This window comes from Rattus norvegicus, chromosome 11 (genome assembly GCF_036323735.1).
Source record: "Rattus norvegicus strain BN/NHsdMcwi chromosome 11, GRCr8, whole genome shotgun sequence".
In the NCBI taxonomy this organism is placed as follows: Eukaryota; Metazoa; Chordata; class Mammalia; order Rodentia; family Muridae; genus Rattus; species Rattus norvegicus.
The window spans coordinates 2,410,541-2,424,556 of NC_086029.1; positions in this window are offsets into that span (position 1 = coordinate 2,410,541).

Sequence of the window (14,016 nt, forward strand, 5' to 3'; positions counted from 1 at the left end):
CTCTCTCTCTTTCTTTCTCTCTCTCTGTCTGTCTCTCTTTGTTTCTCTCTCTCTCCCTCTCTCTCTCTTTCTTTCTCTCTCTCTCTCTTTCTCTCTCTGTGTGTTTGTGTGTGTGTTTGTGTGTGTGTGTTTGTGTGCGTGTGTGTGTCTGTTTGTTTGCGTGTGTGCTTGTGTGTGTGTTTGTGTGTGTGAGTGTTTGTGCGTGTGTGTCTTTTTGTTTGTGTGTGTGTTTTTGTGTGTGTTTGTGTGTGTGTGTGTGTGTGTGTCTGAAAATGTTATAAAGGTTAACAAAAAGAAAAAGTTTCTGGTTCCAGTAAACATTTAAAATAAAGATTCTTTTTTTTAAAAGCTTTATTCATTTATTCCATGTACGTGAGAACACTGACACTGTCTTCAGACACACCAAAAGAGGGCATCAGTTCCCATTACAGATGGTTGTGAGCCACCATGTGGTTGCTGAGGATTGAACTCAGGCCCTTTGGAAGAGCAGTCAGTGCTCTTAACCACTGAGCCATCTCTCCAGCCCTAAAATAAAGTTTCTTAAGGAGCAGTTTAGCGTGGGAAGCAATAAAGACCCCATTTATGGATGAGCACTCAGTCTCTTTAAACTCCTGGGACTCGGGAAGCATCTTGGACAAGGAGGTGGGAAGAGTGTAAGACCCAGAGGGTGGGAAGAAGGGCTGTGGTTTGCTGTCTTCTGGACAGGACGTGGCTGCTGCAATCGTGAGCTCACAGCAGCTGTGGTCACCTGCATAGGTCTATAAAGGACCACCAGCTAGACAGAATCCCTTAATGAGGAGGTTTTCGGGTGCTGATGGCGGCTGGGGTAAAAGAATTTTTTTTCTCTGAGGGTTTGGTCACTGGTAGAATTCTCACATGCCTGTAGATGGTCACACACCCATAAGTACATAACCAATGCTAATTGGGCTTAGTGGTTATAGGTTGAGAAAGAGGATATGAATTTTGAGGGATGGTTATTGGAAGGGAATTTGGTGAGAGCAGAGGGTGAAATGGAAGAGTTTATGGCCATGTTTCATTGTATACATGTATGAAATTCTCAAGGACAAAGACAATTTATTATTTAATAGAAAATTTAGACTATTCGCTTTAGCTATGTAATATAAGGCTGTAGGTGTCTAAAGAATTCAAATATTGAACATAAATCAAACAAATTGACTGCCTTATTATTTAAGGAGCAAATTATACATACTTAATGTAATGCACTTTCTCCCTCTTTCGGTCTCTTTCTATATCTTGTCTCTCTCTCTCTCTCTCTCTCTCTCTCTCTCTCTCTCTCTCTCAAACACACACACAAACACATACACACTCACACATGCAGGTGCATACTTACATTATTTTTATGTCAACGTATTAAAATTCATGATACAATCAATATGAAGGAATAGAGGTTTGTTTAGGGCACACAGTCACAGTCATTGGGTTCAGACTGTCGTGGCAATGACCACATGGCCACAGTGTATTGATCTGCGTCACTGAGAGCCTGCATGAGCCCTGCTTATATTTGGGTGGATCAGGCGGCCAAGAGTTCGGTCTGAACCAGCCAGTTCCCTCCTTCCTGCCCCAGTGACCTACTTCTGCTAGGGCACAGCCTGAAAGATTCCTCCACCTTCCTAGACAGTGCCATCAGCTTGAGACAAAGTGTTCCCACAGCTGAGACCCTGGGGAAATTTCACACTCAAGCCCCAACGACACTGAGCCAGGCAAGTGCGAAATGTTTTGTAAAAACAGTTTAATTTCAGTTCTGTAAACAGGACAGGGAGGAACCCTTTGACATGGATTGATTTAGTCTTTAGCTTACAGAGTGCACCCCCAAAAGATACATAGTGTAGAAAATGCACAGTTTTTTATGTGGAAGCATGGCACTGAAAACAACACACTAATGAAAGTAAAATGCAAAGAACTGGGATATATAGTGACAATTCCAATCAGTGTGAAAGGCTCTTTTATTTACATATGTGAGCTGTCGTTATTAGTTCCCTACTGGGTTGATTTTACAAGGAAAGAAAATTGCAAGCTCTGCCAATCCCATCGACCACGGTGTTCTTCATCTCGGTGTTAGGGGGCTCCCATCTAGGGATTAATAATCAGGGTTTGACAACAAAATCCATCGTCTCAGTACTTGAGGCTTTAGGGGAGAAAGTGAAGTTACAAGTATGTAATGCCCTTTAGTGTCTTCTCTGCCAGTCTGTTGTATGCATGCCTTGTTGTTGACTATTGTCGTTGGTGGTGGTTGTTGTTGTCTTTAAATATGAAATGTTGAATGCGAGGGCAAGTGGCAGGGATCCGATAGATCTTTGCATCCTCACTTTCTCCTTCCCATCTCACGCTAAGTCTCCCAATCCTCAGCTATCATTCATATACACTAAAATAACCCAAATATACTGAAACAAGGTGAAATCAAGACAGTGACACAACTCAAATATACCCAAACAAGGAAAAGTCAAGATGCACTTGCCGTCTCTAATTTGTGTTTACATGTTGACCGTAATCGTCTCGTAAGCCATAAAAACCACAAGATGGGTCTTAGGAGGATCGGAGGGTGAAACCGCTTGCTGCCTAAGTAGACCCGAACTCAGATCCCAGTCACCATGAAACAGGCAGGGGAAACCTGTAACCCCGGGGACAGGAAGGGGGAACAGAATCACTAAGGTCTTCTGGCTTCCAGCCCGGATGAATATATGAGAGTTTGGGATCAGGGAAAGACACCACCTGTCTTAGTTAGGGCTTAACTGCTGTGAGGAGACACCATGACCAAGGCAACTCTTAATAAAGGAAACATTTAATTGGGGCTGGCTTACAGTTTCAGAGGTTCAGTCCATTATTATCATGGTGGGAAGCATGGCAGAGTCCAGGTAGACATGGTGCTGGAGAGTGTTCTATATCTATATCCGAAGGCAGCCCAGAAAGAGACTTGCAGCCACAGGCAGCCAGGAAGAGCATACATCTTCCTCATTGGGCAGAGCTTGAACACTAGGAGCCCTCAGAGCCGGCCTACACAGTGACACACTTTCTCCAACAAGGCCACCCCTACTAGTGGCACTTTCCATGGGCCAAGCGTGTTCAAACCACCACAGTGTATCCAAAGAAAATGGCAGAGAGACATAGAGAAAGATACTGCATGGTATCCTCCTGTAGCAAGGTGCTGCAACCCTCCCCCCGCCACACACACATTAACCCATGCACATGTGCACACATAAGCAGATTTATTTACTTATTTATTTACTTTGTCTTAATTTTTTTCCTTAAGAACTTGGTACATACACATAATGTGTCTGAGCAAATCCATCCCCATCCCCTCCCCTCAAGTCCCTCCCCTTTCCTCCCTCCAAATTCCATCTGCATTTTAATAGAAACTGCAGAGTCCATTTCATTCTGACTAGATGGGTGGGGTGGGTACAAACATCCAGGGGAGCATGGACAGCCATCACGGGCCAAATCCATGAGTAAACGGGCCCTCTGCCCTGTAGTCATCACTTCCCAGTAGTTCCTCAGTTGGGGTAGAGGAGCTTCCAGAGTCTCCACCCGTCTATTCTGGGATTTATCTTTGCAGAATTTGTAGATGGGATCCTGGACACTGTGAAACACATGAACGCACACACACACACACACACACACACACACACACACACACACACACACCAAAACTAAAAACCAGAGAATGTTTTTTTTCCTTTAATATTCTATTCATTTACTATACATACGAGCACACTGCAGCTGTCCCCAGACACACCAGAAGAGGGCATCGGACCTCACCACAGATGGCCGTGAGCCACCATGTGGCCGCCGGGACCCGAACCCAGGACCTCGGGAAGTGCAGTCGGTGCCCCCAACCACTGAGCCATCTCTCCAGCCCCAGAGAATGGTTTTTAAAAGGTTACACAACGTCCTAAATTCAGTTCCTTGGCGGCGAAATATTTGAATTCCACACCAGATCGTAATACTATCTATATAAAATTAAATTATTCAAATGAATATTTTAAAGTACAGCAGATCTTTATCTGTTAAATAGCAGAGGCTGAACGAAATCAGTTGGTGCCAAACCTCCCTACGCCTGCACAAGAAAAATTGTAAATCAGTGTTCAAAAGTGTGATTCCACAAGGGTTAGGGGGTCATCAGAGATCAAGGACTTACAGGATAGTGTACGGAGGCTCAGTAGACCAGACAGGTGGACCATAAGCAAAGAGCCTGGAAAACGGGCCATTCATACCTTGACAACCTTCAAAGTCTAGGGTAAACGCAGGGATAGGTAGCCCCCGAAGTGGGAATAAAAAAACTTTAATACATTTACAGGACACTTAGATTCTAAATACAGTGTGGACTGGAATCTACAGTGTGAAAGACATAGGAGTAGTAGTGTCCAGTTTTCCCCTTACTGTGACAAAATTGTTTCATTTAGGGGCTGGAGAGATGGCTCAGCTACTCAGAACCCTTAGCATCCTCACAACTGACTCTGGCTCTGGAGATCTGCCTCCCTCTTCTGGCCTTTGCAGGTTCTGCAGCCACATGACATAACACAAAAAAGACCCACGAACAAAAGTAAAAACCAGAACTTAAAATGAATCATTTAGTTGAGGTTAATGCACTGAGGTTTGTAGAGAGAATCTCTTAAAGCATCACCTGTCAATAAAAAAGTCTATGACCTTTGAACTGAGGCAGGAAATAGAAGGCGGAACCCTGGCAGGAAGAGAGGATTCTGGGACATAGTGTACAAAAGGAGACCCAGGGAGGGACGCTGCGGCAGATGCTAAAGGAGATGTTGAGGAAGATGCTAAGAAAGGGGATGAAAGCGCAGTACATAACCATGTAGAAGACACAGAATAATTTGAATGGGTTAAATCAGTTAGTCCGGAAATGAGCCAAAGTTTGTGGCTTAGGAATTTGTTAATAAATAATTGGTTTCAGAGTTGTCATTGGGGCAGCAGGAGATGGGAAGGAAAAAAAGTACTTTTTTTCCAAAGGTTAATTTCTCCTAAGTATTTTCATATGATGATGTAAGATGCTAATATATGGAAATCATGTATAGGTTATATGGGAAACTTCAACTATCCTAGAGATTTCTAAATAAATGTGTTTTTTAATGCAAACTCGGTAGTGATATTTTTCTCCACTTCCATTTTTCAAGTCTCTGTCTATTCTAAAGTATATGTGTTTATTTTATCTACAGTAGAAAATGTTCTTGTGATGTAATGAAACATTAGTGAGCCCCACTAAGATGCTTTCTGGAAGTCAGTTAACCTCAGGCACTGAGAGCTGTGATGACTTAAGATGGGCCCAAAGCCCTTTTGGGATCGTGATCTTATGAGCATGGGCTTGTGGACACATTCACCCCCAAAAGTGACCACACACACACACACACACACACACACAGCCGACATCACTGACTAACTATACCTCAGCTAGATCTGTGGCTTTGAGAACCTGGAGGAGGTGGCACTGGGTTTATATGGCCTTACACTTTGACACAAGCAGACAGCCACACTCACAACTCTCCCTCTGGTCCGCCTCTTCCTTCACAACGAGTTCCAACACAATTTGTTATTTTTGATTTTATCCATCCAGTCCGGGCATCCGTCCTCCAGATCTTAACTTTTTTGTTCAGAGTGTGTGTGTGTGTGTGTGTGTGTGTGTGTGTGTGTGTGTGTGTAAGAGAGACTCTGTGTGTGTGTGACAGAGACAGAGACAGAGAGAGAGAGAGAGAGAGAGAGAGAGAGAGAAATGATTAGTCACCCAGTTAACAAATGTGCATGCACACACATGTGGAAGCCCAAGGTACACTCAGGAAATATCCTTAATATCTTGTCTGTCTTGTTCACTGTGGCAGCAACTCTCACTCACAGGCAAAGCTCCTTTTGGTGTGGGTCACCGTTCCAGACAGCGTGCTCTGGGCATCCTGCCTCTGCCTTCCAAGGTGGACTTATAGGATGGTATCCACATCCACGGGGCATCTATGTAAGTTTCTGGGGAGCAAGTGCTTAACTGCCAGACTCTCTCCCTAGTCCCTTCCAGAACTTTCTGTCCCAACTCCCCTTTACCTTTCTTTTTGAGATTTATCGAGTATGCTTGACAAATGGAGACTGTATACATTTGGAGTATGAGGTATAGTATTCTGATCACATTATACATTGAACAGATATTTTAATATAAAGCTCATTCTCTCTCTCTCTCTCTCTCTCTCTCTCTCTCTCTCTCTCTCTCTCTCTCAGATCCACTGTCTTAACATACTCCACATACACAAAACCTCAGTGATAATCAGTTCACTGTTCCAAGTCTCTGATGTGTTGTTCATCCCGTAACCGAGTGATGTTGTACATACTGTCCAATCTACTTCTCAAAAGGAAAAATGAGCACGGCAGTCACCGGTTAAAACACTCAAATGGCTCCATGACACTGAGGGTAAGTTGGAAAGCCCCTCTGTTGAAGTCCCTCTGTTGATAGACAGATGCTGTTCCAGAAAGACCAAAAGCTTTGACACACCATCCCGAGCCTGGGAAATCATAAATTTAGCTTCTTGTGTTTGTAAACTGAACAGAAAATGGGGTTTACAAGACAAGGAGAATGTAAAATTACGTGTTGCTAGAATACTCAGTCACATAGGTTATAGAGAGGCTGAACTCAGGGTTCCACAGGGGTGTGGTTGGGGGAGTCATGTGTGTGTATGAGTTGAGTGCCTGTTCCCAAGTGCGACGGCACATACGTGTGTACATATGTGCAGAGATGAATAGAATGTGCATTATCTTCCTCACTGCTCTCTGTCTCTCAGTGAACCACAGCCCACCATTTTGACTAGTGTGGCTGGCCAGGATGCTCTTGGCAATCCACCTGCCTCCACCCTACCATGTTGCAGACATGATTAGTCATGCCTGGAGTTTTACAAGGGTGCAGAGAGAATTTGAACTCTTTGGGCTTTCAGAGCAAAGGCTCTTGCCCACTGAGCTTTCTTCCCAGTCCCCATCAGGATATGCTCTATCACAACCTTCATGCCCTGCCTTCAGCTGTGTGTGTGTCTCAGTGTATGAAGGGATATTCTCTCACAGAAATGGTTCCATCCCCACATTACACCCAGAACAGAGTGTCTCTTTTATCAGGAGAACTAATTCAGAGGTGGACATGTTCTGATTGCAGCCCGTGAGGGACACAGAAGACTGGCTGCATCTTCAAGTCTTGGGCTTTCTTACCCTGTGAACTAAAAGCTGGTGTCCCTCCCTGGAGGATGGAGAAAAGGAGAGAAGGATGAGGGAAAGAGAAGGAGGCAAAGGTGTAGGGGAGAGGTTGAAGTCACATTAAAAGTTCTGAATTAGCATCAAACCTGAAGAGTAGACAGGGAGAAATTGACAGTGTTACTGCTGTCACCAAACACACACACACACACACACACACACACACACACACACACACACACAGACACACACACAGACACACACACAGACACACACACACAGACACACACACGCGCGCACACACACACACACACACACACACACACACACACGTGTCTGCTGTGCTCAGGTGTCATTGCCCCACTAAATAAAATGCTCTATTAAGCTTATCTGTCCCTCTCACGAGTAGCCTGTAATTAAATAACCGCCTTTTAAAATCCTGCTAGTCTGAAAGAAAGCCATTTGAGCATTTTCCTTAGCTGATGAATTACATGGACCAGTGGTCCTTGATAAACAGGCCTGTTCTAAAGCGATGCATGAGAAAAAGTAAACACTTCTAAAACAATTGATGGGGGATTAGATCCCACGTCTTAGCCTCACTCAGTAGACTCTGTCCCTAGCAGGGAGCAGAGCCCAACTAGGACCAGCTGCAAGACTGATCTTCCAGAGAGTGTAAGATCCAGGAGGGACACTTCCTGGACTCTGTCAGACCTTGCTTTTTCCAGAACAAATGCTGTTGCTGCCCATGCTGAGACACTGAAGCCGAAAGAGTGAGGACAAAACAGCTCCCTTTGGGACTATCTCTCCTAAGGAAGTTACCCATCAGGGCCAGAGGTTTTTCACTGCTGCTTCAGGGCCTGATCATGGCTGTGATGGATGTCTGTGGTGCTGACCTTTCATCATAAAGTTCTTTCTAAAGAGTTATTTGTCTCCTCTTCCTTCACATGGAACCCACCATGCCATTTACATAACAGATGTCAGCGTATCTTTTTAAAGAGAACACAACTCAATCCAATTCTACCCTCTGGCATCCAAAACGCTTGTCATTTCCATAGCCATGTACTTCAGAGTGCAGACTCACTCCTGAACCAAAAATCTCATCTAAATCAGTTCCTGGTGAGACTTGGGTATGATTCCCCATGGGGCACATGACTGCACCGTTTATGAGTCTACAGAATCAAGAAAGCAAGATGCATGCTGCAGCTAGCAGAAACTGGTTAACTATAGCCTCTGATCAACTCAGCATCATTTGAAGAGAGAAAAAGACAGACAGACAGACAGAGAGACATACAGACAGACACACACATGAGTGGGGGCTTAGCAAATGTCTTATTGTGTTATTGTGTTGGTCTGTGGACAGGCCTATGTGGAATTGCCTTGATTGTTCACTGACTTAGGAGGGCCAAGCCCACCGTGGGCAGCACCATTCCCTAGGCAGGTCGTTCTGAGATGTATAAGAAAGCTAGTGGAGCTGGAGCAAGCCAACAAGCAGAGTCCCTTGGTGGCATCAGCCTCAAGACCTTGTTGTGGTTCCTACTCTGACTCCCCTCCATGACCTGAAAGTTGAATTCAAAACATTTTCCTCCCCTACACCACTTTCCATCCAAGCATTTTATCACAGCCACAGAAAGGAAACTGGAACAGACTCCATGGGGCAGCAGGGAGGACTGAGGCCTCACAGATTCCCAGTAGCCTGAGCTTGCAGCTTCTAGCTCTTCTATCACTGTAAGCCACAGTGACCTGGGCAGGCTCAAGAGAAGGTTGGACAGGCGGCATTACCCAGGAGATGACACAGTCACTTCTGTCCTTATTCCACGGACAAGAAAGAGTGCTAATGACCCAGCGGTTATAACGTTTAGCAGTGGGAACAGAAAGAGAGGAGGAACTTAATGCTTCCCACAGGGCCAACGAGAGGACCAGAGGCAGAGGAGAAGCTGGACTCTGCAGTGCATTTCCTGTGTGGGCTCACTTCCCCCACCTAGTAACCAAACAGAAGGTTCTAAGTCAAGAAAGAAAGAAGAGAGCCTCAAGACAAAAGAAACCCAAGTATCTCAATAATGCCCCTGCCTCAGCGGTACTGCCCAGAGGTTTGTGGGTCTGTGGACATGTCTATGAGTAACTGCTTTGATTGTTCACTGATTAGGAGGGTCAAGCCCACTGTGGGTGGTACCATTCCCTAGGCAGGTGGGTTCTGAGCTGTATAAAAAGACCCAGTCTTGGAGCTTGTCCACTGCTCATGTGGTGTTTTTTCAGCTTTTTGTTTTCTAACTGACAGAAAGGGCTACAGTATTGCCTACAGGAAGCATTGAGCCTGCTGCAGAAAACTCAGCATCTTACTGTAAAAGAACTCAAGGAAAATTCCAGATCTCATTAAACAGATAGCGGCCACCTTCCCCCCTTCTACAATTTCTAGTCATTAACGAATTTTTAAGCTACCGTTATCCCACCTTAACCACAGCACATTCTGATCTTCATAAGACTGATGGCACTCAAGCAGTGCAAGCCACCAGACAGAGGACAGAGGTAACAAATCTAAACATCCACTGCTGTTCCCAACTCAAATGCTTACAGAAGCCTTTTCAACCTTCAGTCAAAACAGGCATCAAGTTTCTCTTTACCTACCCTTTAGTTGTCAAAACATTTGCATGTCTAAGTTCTATCTGTTAAAGTTTTGGGATACTCCTCTCTACTTTATGAGCCATTTACCAGCAGATACCCTCTGTGCCCACTTGTGCTTCTCCAGGTATAGATCTGTCTCTTGTGGCAACAGGCAGGGGGCTTCCTCCCAGCAACTCTGAGGAGCAGCGCGATGACACTTTATGGAAATCACGGCACGAGAGAAGAGAGGAAAGGTGTCCTTCTACGGCTCATAGACAAGAGGTCAGAGACCTGAGTACCTGCTTCTAACTGAGTACAGAGGCACTCCCACAATGTGAGTATGAACTGTGCTGGGGTCTCCAATCTATGATAATATTCACTTTTGGTCCATCATTTCCTGGCAGAAGGAGAAGACACACAGCTCCATCTAAACTCACACAGAGAAGCAGGCTGGTTACGGCGTGGAGGACAAGAATAAGTAGCAACAACACAGACATACACTTACATGCATACAGACATTCATGAAACATATATCCACATGCATATGCACACCAAGAACATGTGCACAGATGCATGCATGCACACATAAGTATACATACATGGAACGCACTGATAATTTTATAAATACACATATACATATTAGCGTGTGTGCACTTAGTTTCACACATGTGATACCATTATACTTATATATACAATATACCATATATATACAACACATACACTCACATATATATATATATATATATATATATACAAGAAATACATATACATATATATATATACACATATACATATATATGTATATATATACATATATATCTATATCTAGATTGATAGATAGATAGATAGATAGATAGATAGATAGATAGATAGATAGATAGATAGATATGTATATAATCCTAGTTTTGTGGTATCTGATTTCTGTATTCACCCTCGAAAAAGTCAGCCATTTGGTGCCCATTCCAAAATATTTTTCTTTTAAAATGCATGACTGCAAAGAAGCAGGTCACTAGGTCAGTAAAGTGTCTGCCTCACGTATTAGTCTGCCTCTCTACAGCTGTGATAAAACACTGTAGCCAAAAACAACTTGTAGAAGGAAAACATTTCTTTGGCTTGCACCTTGGCTTACCAGCTTTTGTGGGCAGTCAGACAGGAACTCGAGGAGAGAATTACAAAGGAATACTGTTCACAGCCTTACTCACTACCCATGCTAAGTTGACGTTCTCATGAAGCCCAGACATCCTGGCCTAGGAATGATGACACCCACAGTGGGCTGAGCACAGCTTCATCAACTGTTATTCGAGACAGTCTCTCACACATTAGGCCATAAGCCAATCTGATGGAGGTAGCTCTTCAGTTGACGTTCCCTCTTCCCAGGTGACTCTATGTCAAGTCTCTTTTAAATTATGTTACGATGTCAGTGAAAACTAACAGGATACCTCATAAGAATGAAGACCTGGGTTTGATTCCCAGAACCCACATCAAAATGTGAGTGGAGAAAGCTTCTAATGCCAGTTGGGGAAACAAGGACAGGATCCCAAGGATCTTCTGACCACCACAGCTGGCATGATTGGTAATCTCCTGACCAATTAGAGACCCTGTCTCGAAAACACAGAACATGCCTGAGGATGTGGCTTGAGTTTGTTCTCTGATTCTACCAGAATGTGGAGACATATACACACATCTGCACACATATGCATATACACACACCCATGTACACACCTTAGATAAATAGATGATAGATATTAGATAAACAAATGGTAGATAGATAGTAAATAGGCAAATTATAGATAGATAGACAAATGATAGATAATAGACAGACAGACAGATAGATAGATAGATAGATAGATAGATAGTAATTAGATGGATGGATGGATAAATAGATGATAGATTATAGACAAATGATAGATTAGATAAGATAGACAGCCAGGCAGACAGACAGATAAGATAAATAGACAGGATTGTATTTGAATGCAAGTACTACAGAAGAGATTGGAGCCCCCCCTCCTTCCCTTTCAGAACATAACCTGTGTTACAGGGGAACTCACAACTTCCCCAAAGGAAACAAGCATCCTTTTCCAGCAGAGATGTAGAAACAGATGTTTATGTTTTCCCTGTGCCTGCGTTGGTCAGCACTGTGTATCACAAGATGAAAAACTTGCCACCATAATTAAGTGTTAATTTCGTTGTGGCAGAAAATAAAAGAACTGCACCTCAGTTAGCAAGGAAGGCAGCTCCAAACAATGACTACATTTGACCCGAGCTTTGCTGAGCCCTGAAGTAAGAACTGTGGTTCCCTGGAGGCCCGAGCCACCACACAAGGCTCCTGTAGAGTGAAAAGTTCCTCTCCCTACACGAGTGATAGTTCTCCTTTAACTTTAAGCAACTTCTGTACTGGCTGTGTCCTCCCTGAAGCAAGTGAGGTTATTGTAGTGCTGTAGGTTCATGAAGTATTGGATCTGGCCAATGTTGATGTGGATTGTAGGATGGCTTCCTGCCTGGTGGTATCTGGACCAGCACAGAGGTGCAGGGATGAGGGGCGAGGATGAGGAACATCCTTCCTCCCCTGGGTCCTCTAGAACCTGTGCCCAATACCCTGCATTAGCTTTGCTCCCTTTGCTACCTAGTTCAGGTTATATTAACATAGGGTGAATTCTGCTACTTTTTAACCTACATGAATGTCTAGCAGCTTATGTTACGTGACCTGTCCTGGGTAGACCTGAACAATGTGTGTTCACCTCATGTAGACCTCCGACTGCAAACGATTCCAGCCAGGTCTACCTTATCATGGCTATTCAGGAGCAGACAGTGCCTCAGACAACTCTGTCCGTGAAAACCCACACCAGCATGGGTGACACTCAAAATAGTTACATCCTGTAGCTTTCAGCGCAACTAGCAGGCAGCTCCACCAAAGAAGCCCCCTTCATCATGGCTGCCCTCGACCCCCGGGGCAATTGTTCTCATCTTATTGCTCTTTGGAACAGGATCTGAGCGTCATAACCTCGAGAATCCTAAGCCTTAAAGGTTTCTTAAGCTTCCTGAAACTTCTGAGCTTCTTTATTCCCTCCTGAAGGGAATGCTTCAATTCCAATGGATTCCCAACACAACCCATGAGTAAATAAACCAGAGGTCCCGAAACAACGTTCATTCAGTCAATGTAACTAAAGCCAGAGGAAACAATGTTCTTGCTAGTGATGTCCTTTGGATACTAAACGTCTCCCAAGGTCCCGTGCTAAGGGAGGGAGTGCTGTATAGAATGGCTGTTGTTTCCCCAGCAGCACATCCTAAGACCTAAGGTGTGCAGTGTGAAAGAGCCAGGATCCCTGCCCAACTCCCCGGCCTCAAAGAAGAAGATACAAGAAACCCAGAGAGGAAAATAGTTAACTTGCAACAACCTCGCCCGCTACTTACAAAGTTGTGATTTAGTTGAACAGAAGATGTCCCGCGCGACCTCTCGCCAGCAAGAATACGCAGGAACACACGAATCTTTCTGGAGCCAAAATGCTTATTCTTTATTAATAATTGAGAGGGCACCTGGGACGCCAGCATGGCGCGGCTTATATACACCCTAGCGCGGCGCATCCACACCTGATTGGTTGCTTAACCATGATCTCATTAGGCACGCCCCAGAATGGGCAAAGACCTGGCAGGAAGGCAATCTTGCACATGGGCACACAGTTAACTTCCTTAAAGGAAGTCGGGTGGTACGGCGGAGCCAGCGCCATCTTGTAATGCCGAAACTATCTCGGCCTTCAACGTGGGGCGCAGTGGAAGCCAGTGCCATCTTGTGGTGGCGAATGTTATTGCGGCCCTCTACAAGAAGAAACTACATCTCCCAGCTCCACCCCTTTCCAGAGGTTACTTTAGCATTAGCTCAAAATTTCAAACCACAAGTAAAGGGACCCAGAGTGATGCTACCGGAAACTGAGGTGAGCAAACAAAACTGTGCAATGAGGATGCACAGGAAACACAAGGGAGCCCGCAGCATGCTGGGCTCAGTTCTACCCCTCAGGCTGCCGCCCCCTCCCTTCTCCACAGAGTGCACCTGCCTTTGCAGGCAGAAATCCACAAGTCCTGCCCCTCTAAGCAGCTCTGACAAGCTCCCAGGGGAGTTAAGAAGGACTTCCTACACCATCAGCCATGTCTCCTCTGTGCTGACATGAATGAGACATGAAGCTGGGGGAAGTGGAGAGAAGAGAGGCTCACCTGGCAGAGTATAGTTCTCACAGTTCTGCACAT